The sequence below is a fragment of the Pocillopora verrucosa genome, chromosome 1 (assembly GCF_036669915.1).
Source record: "Pocillopora verrucosa isolate sample1 chromosome 1, ASM3666991v2, whole genome shotgun sequence".
NCBI lineage: Eukaryota > Metazoa > Cnidaria > Anthozoa > Scleractinia > Pocilloporidae > Pocillopora > Pocillopora verrucosa.
In genome coordinates this window covers 132,683-138,552 of record NC_089312.1, presented here as the reverse complement: position 1 = coordinate 138,552, position 5,870 = coordinate 132,683, and the positions used below count along the sequence as shown (strand labels likewise).

The 5,870-nt window shown below is 36.7% G+C and overlaps 1 long non-coding RNA gene across 1 annotated transcript; it reads left to right on the top strand.

The window, feature by feature from the left end:
• Positions 1–1,005: 1,005 nt before the first annotated feature.
• Positions 1,006–5,327, top strand: LOC136281127 (uncharacterized). The gene is made up of 3 exons (XR_010717563.1): positions 1,006–1,876; positions 2,696–2,815; positions 3,622–5,327. It is a non-coding gene; the product is annotated as an uncharacterized lncRNA (long non-coding RNA).
• The last annotated feature ends 543 nt before the right edge of the window (positions 5,328–5,870 follow it).

Genomic DNA, 5,870 nt, shown 5'->3' with positions numbered 1-5,870 from the left:
AATGTAACGATCGATTTTGTTCCCAATCTCACGCCATTACAGAAAAAGCTTTTGAACACCTGTAAACTCCGAGCGCTTCGGAGTAAGTGATATTTTTAATGACTCTTCGGATCGTTTTCAAGTTCAAGAAATGTAATTACAATTTTATGAAAAACGAAGGTTGTTCTCTTTTTTTTTCAGTGTGAATCATCGCACGCCTGCCAGTCGCTGACGCCGCTTGTTGAAACTAAAACGAAAAAATAAACTCTTTTAAGATTATCATCGGCTTCTTTTTCACCCCACCACTCTTCTCAGCCAAAAAGGTCGCCATTTCGTTTGTTTGTTACTCGCCAAAAACTATCAAATGCACTCAAAAGCTTAAAATCGAAAAAAGTTTACAGGAGTCGACCAATCGAGCGAGCGAGTGCCAATCCTCCACATCATATCTACAACTCGCTCTTGCGCATGCGCGCAATTCACGAGTTAAAAAGGACACCCAGCATAAATGCGGCTCAACTAACCACAGGTATCCCAAGCTCACATCTCGGGAAAAGCGAGACATTAATTCTGGACACGTGCGCATTTATTCATAATAGCGTCTCACGGTGTGTGACGTGTGTAAGGTTACGGAACCGTTTGGAATTTGAACAGTTTAAAAGGAATGGTATGGGAATCGAAAAACGGACTATTTACATAGCTAAATATTCCGAAATATGAACATTTTACACCTAAGATCAAAAAGCTTACTCCTTTTCACTGAGTTCACTGGACAAAGTTTCGATTGGAGTAAAAGGAACTTATATCAGGTCCTTTTCAAAGTCTAATGCTGACAAGCAAACTCTACTTCTCAGAAATATGAGAGTTCTGAAAAAAAAGGTGTTACTCCCAGTTTTAATCACGTTCTGGGCATTAATTCTCTGGCGAAAGGAAAAATAAACAACTGGTAAGTGATGTCACTTATTATTATTCGTAGTTATAGTTTCTGCCCAGAAACTGTCAATTACTCAGCAGTAGACATTGTGTAGCGTCTTTTTTTTTTTTTTTTTTTTCGAATTCGACTACTTCGAACTTCTTCTTTGTAACTGTTGTCGTGCGGAGAACCATTTCTAATCTTTCATCTTCCTTCCCGAAATTTCGCATTAACAAAACAGGGAAAGCGTGGTCCGTGCTCTTAAATTTTAATTAGTTACAAGTTTGAAGCGAAACGCGCCTCACGGAAAATTCAGTGTCTTGAGTAATGCGTATTAATCTTGACAGAGTATATCTGTAGCTGAAATTTCGTTAGCCTTTTTGTTTGCTTCCCTTTAGGCTTGAAATAAAGCGATAATCTGCAAACGTTTGCACTTAATTCTGCCATACGATTCTCCAATCGCAGGTTAAGGTCACAAAAATAAAGGAAATCATCACCAAGAATCGAAGCTCATGATTTTTAAACATATTCTCCTTAAGAAATGTCGAGAGAACAATTTTTCCAATCTAATTACTCCCCAGGTGAAACTTTGAAAAAATGAGATAAATTCATCGATTATTGACTAACCAAGTTTGCCATGTTTCAGCAAAAAGTGTTCTGAAGAAAATCCCTATTTGGTTCTTCTCCAGTCCAATCACAACTCAGTCCATTCCAGTCCAGTAGAGTCCAGTTCAATTCACTTCAGCAGAGTCCCATTTACAATGCATGTAGGTCGAACCTCAGTGTCCAGTTCCATGTGATCCATTCCTTTCTAAGTTGTCCAGTCCTTCATCACAAGACAAGTGCTGACTCGCATTACCAGTATAAGGACTGGAAAGGATGAACAAGAAAAGGGTCAATGCTTCATTGGGTTTTTTCCTCTCTTCCTTTCTGTTGTATGTGAGGAGGCTGGGAACAAACCAGTCAGAAGATACTGATATCCAGCTGGTTAGTAAGATTCTTTGTGGGTTGGAAGGAAGATAGGGTTAATAAAGAGTCTGCTAGTTGAGCCTCCAAATTTTACTTGAAGTTGACATAATTCTTATTCAGTACTAAGTAACTAGCGGATTCCCTTGAAGTTGGGCAAGGTCCTTCCTCCAAATTTTTTCTTTGGGTCTTTGGTTTTCTTTTAAATAAATATTTGGCACATTTCCAGGTTAGGATTGTTTCTTCTTTGTCGCTTCTTTAGTTTGTCACAAGTTTGGCCACATTTATACTTTGGCTCTTCATTAGCAGGTCTTTTGATGTTCATCAGCAGCTCTTCAACTTTAGTGCATGTCTTTACCCATATTTGCTTCAACTGCGGCCAATTACATGTTCAATTTCACTTGATTGAAGGGATCTTAAACACTGATCAAGCAAGACTGTTTAACATAAACAAAAGTTTGGCTTAAAGGTTCAACCAGACTTAACTTCATTATGGGAAATTGGATTTAAGCAATTTACCTGTGAGAGTAAATTAGAATTGGGTTATGGCTATTAAGGTTTACTCTGGACTGGAATACTTCATTTTCCAGCTCTTTCCTTGGCCCAAGAATTAGCCTTAACATCACCAATAACGAATGTTTAATCCTGTAAACCAACGTTTAAAACTGCAGGTATACCATGTTTTAATCAAAGGAACTAAGTCCTATTAATTTCAGTTGTTTTTTGTGCTTCAAGGAACAGGAAATCATGCATTAATTGTCTTTCAGATATAAATATACTCTGTGGTTCTATTGATTCATTATGTATCTGAGTCAGAGAATTCTTTGTTTTCTTAAACAGGCTGAATGGGAGTTGACTTTACATTTTATAGTAGCTTTTCCATCTGTGATTAAGGGTGCTGTCTCTGGACTGAAAATGTGTACATCAAAATCTCAAAATGTCATTATTCACTCAAATAAGGTCAGTAAAGTGTACATTTCAGTAGAGGAGGTGTTAATACTGTAATTGTTAATTTTGATACCTTTGGTCAATAATAAAAAGCTGAGTGCATGCAATCATGGATTATTTATACCCACACTCATTAACACACTGTGCTCTCAGTCTTCATTCATTGAACATCTCAGCCATACGAGGGCAAGGGCTGCAGTATCTGTGGAACAATTAGTGATTATTACAGAAACTGTTTCTTCTTTTAATTTCATTGCGTCTTTTTCAGAAACCTTAAGTAAGAGATTGTGTGGTGTTAAGTGAGAAAATCTTACCTTTTTTGTTTGGGCTAATTAGGACGACATGTTTAGACATCCTCACCTGATACGAATGTGCATCCCTGTTAAATGCTAATTGCTTGAACGAACAGGTGATATTCCTTGAGACTGAGCAGCAGTTTAATTGTCTTACTATTTCACAAACTTACAAGACGTCGCACTAAATAGTAAAATGATGATCCTGCTGAATTGTAAGGAATTAAACTGACTGGTATAATTATTCAGGAAGTACTTAAAGTGCATGGTCTTTGCAATTTTCCTTAACCCTTACTGAACAATTTTCATATTCGCCAGAATGCAAATAGACCTCTATTTGATTTTTAACAGGGTAATTTAGTAATATCAACTGAGTTGATAATGTAATTTGGCCACCGTTTGATAACTCTAAATTACCCTGTTATACTTTCCCACCGACGCAGCACCACAATTTCTTTAGAAACTTACCCCCGTAAATCACTATTTGATTTTTGCTGCTTTAATTTGCTTTTGAATTTTTTTCAGATCTGCTGTTTCCTTTTCAATTTAAGCCACAAGTTCAGTTCTTATTACGGCCGAGTTCACATACTTGGAGTAAGTGATTTTTAGCCAAAAAGTGAAATGCAGTTATCAGTTAAAGGTGCCAAGTGTGGACTTAACGCGCACACGGACTTGACGCACACAGCAAATATTGGCTTACAAGGGAAAACCAAACTTACCACTTGCAATTGAACATTTAGATTGTTGACTCACGTTCCCTATTTCACAAATAGATTCCATGTTGCCGTGTGCTTCTTGTTTTATGTAAGAAAAAAAGGCGCGAAAAATTGTCAATGATGACGTCATCCACGCGTCTGTCCTCCTGTAGATTATAACTAAGAACTAATCAAACAAGTTGCGTAATTAAGTTTTTTTAAATGATGCGTGCTAGTATAAAATCTGCTAGTCGAGCAAAACGTAACAACTAGATAGGCTCGTATTTTAATTGCAGTATTATTCCTTTTCTTTTTACAATGCACACTGTCAGGATTCTCACTTTGCATATGGTGTATCGCAGATTTTGAAATAATTAAAGCAGTTTAGTTGGTTGCAACAGTCGTGCTTTATAATCTATTTCGTTTTTAACTCGTGAATTGCGCGCATGCGCAAGAGCGAGTTATAGATACGATGTGGGGAATGGCATTCGCTCGCTCGCTCGATTGGTCGATTCCTGTAAAATTTTCTAGATTTTAGGCTTTTGAGTGCATTTGATAGTTTTTGGCGAGCAATAAACAGACGAAATGGCGACCTTTGTTGCTAAGAATAGTGGTGGGGTGAAGAAGAAGCCAATGATAATCTTAAAAGAGTTTTTTTTTTCGTTTTAGTTTCAACAAGCAAAACAACCATTTTGACTGACCTGATAAAAGTTGTTGACATTAAAACTCTATATTACTGATCATGCGTTGAATCTGTCGCTAAATTTTTATTTCTGTTTGGTTGATTTTCAGATATTTTTGAATTGTTTGAAGCTCCTCAATATCAATCCATTAACTCAAATGTAGGGCGGCAGAATTTGCACTTCATTTTATTAAATAACCGTTCAATATGAAGGTTCACACACTGTTCAGACAAGCCAACTCGGTGTTTTTATATGAGATTAAAGACAAGTATTTCAAACTATTTTAGTCTCTTACGTTATCACATCTCAGTCTAGATCCTTCATCACTCACGCTTTTTCCACCTTATTTTCCACTCTCGTTTTTCCACCTTTTTGCCAATGTCAAATTAAAAGTCATTAGGGATGTTAATTGCGACAAAAAACATGTGCTAAGCTATAGTTAGAATTGCCTTTCCAAGTAAGCAAACCGTGGCACATAAAAAATGAATAAATTTAACCTATCCCAGTTTGGATGCAAAATCCAATATCTAATTAATTTGCAGTTGAATAGGAAAACCTCGATGTGTTTTCTTACTACAATCATTCTAAGGAACACAAACCAAATTTTGTGATCAATAGCCACTTCAGTGTGATCTTTTTGACGTCGTGTACTTTTTCTTACAGCCATCCATTTTTAATAAATTTTATCGATCAAAAAAATGAAAGGCAATGGAGAAAAGCAGGTGGCACTATTTAAGTTTCTCCCCATAGGTATTCTGTGCTCTTTTTTCTATGAAATGTTAAAGGTTTAAGTTCCCTTACTTCACTGTTTTCTTTTCATTTGTTTGTTTTTTTTTTAAAAATCTTACTACTGTTACCAACAAATGTGAGGGGCAAATAAAATGTTTACAGTTATGAAAGACCTTATGTTAAAAACAATTACACGAAGAGCGCGCTTGGTATTAATATTCTAGTATACTAGCACCCCTACTGCCAATTTTCCCTTCACTGCGCCATACAAAAGTCCCCCCTTGAAAAAGAGAAGGCTTAGATCCAAACGTCCCCTGTAATAGATTCTTTAACTACAAGCAGTTGTGAAAACCGCGCTGGAAAAATAAAAATCTATGTCGCGAGCCAGGCAACTGAATTTTAAACTAGGGCTGTTGAGAAAGGCGGCTTTCAAAAACCACGAAGTGAAATATAATTTCACATACTCTTTTTTAAAGTAAGCGAGACACAATTCCCTTCCCCCCCCCTCAAAAAAAAAAATTGTGATTCAAATTCACTAAACTTTTTAATTAACCCTAACCGAGCGTGATCGAAATGATAGATCTATGGCCAGCAAACTGGAGAGAAAATATTCCGTGGCGGTTACGACACATGCAAGCAGGTGAACCTACACAACGTTGTGAGATCG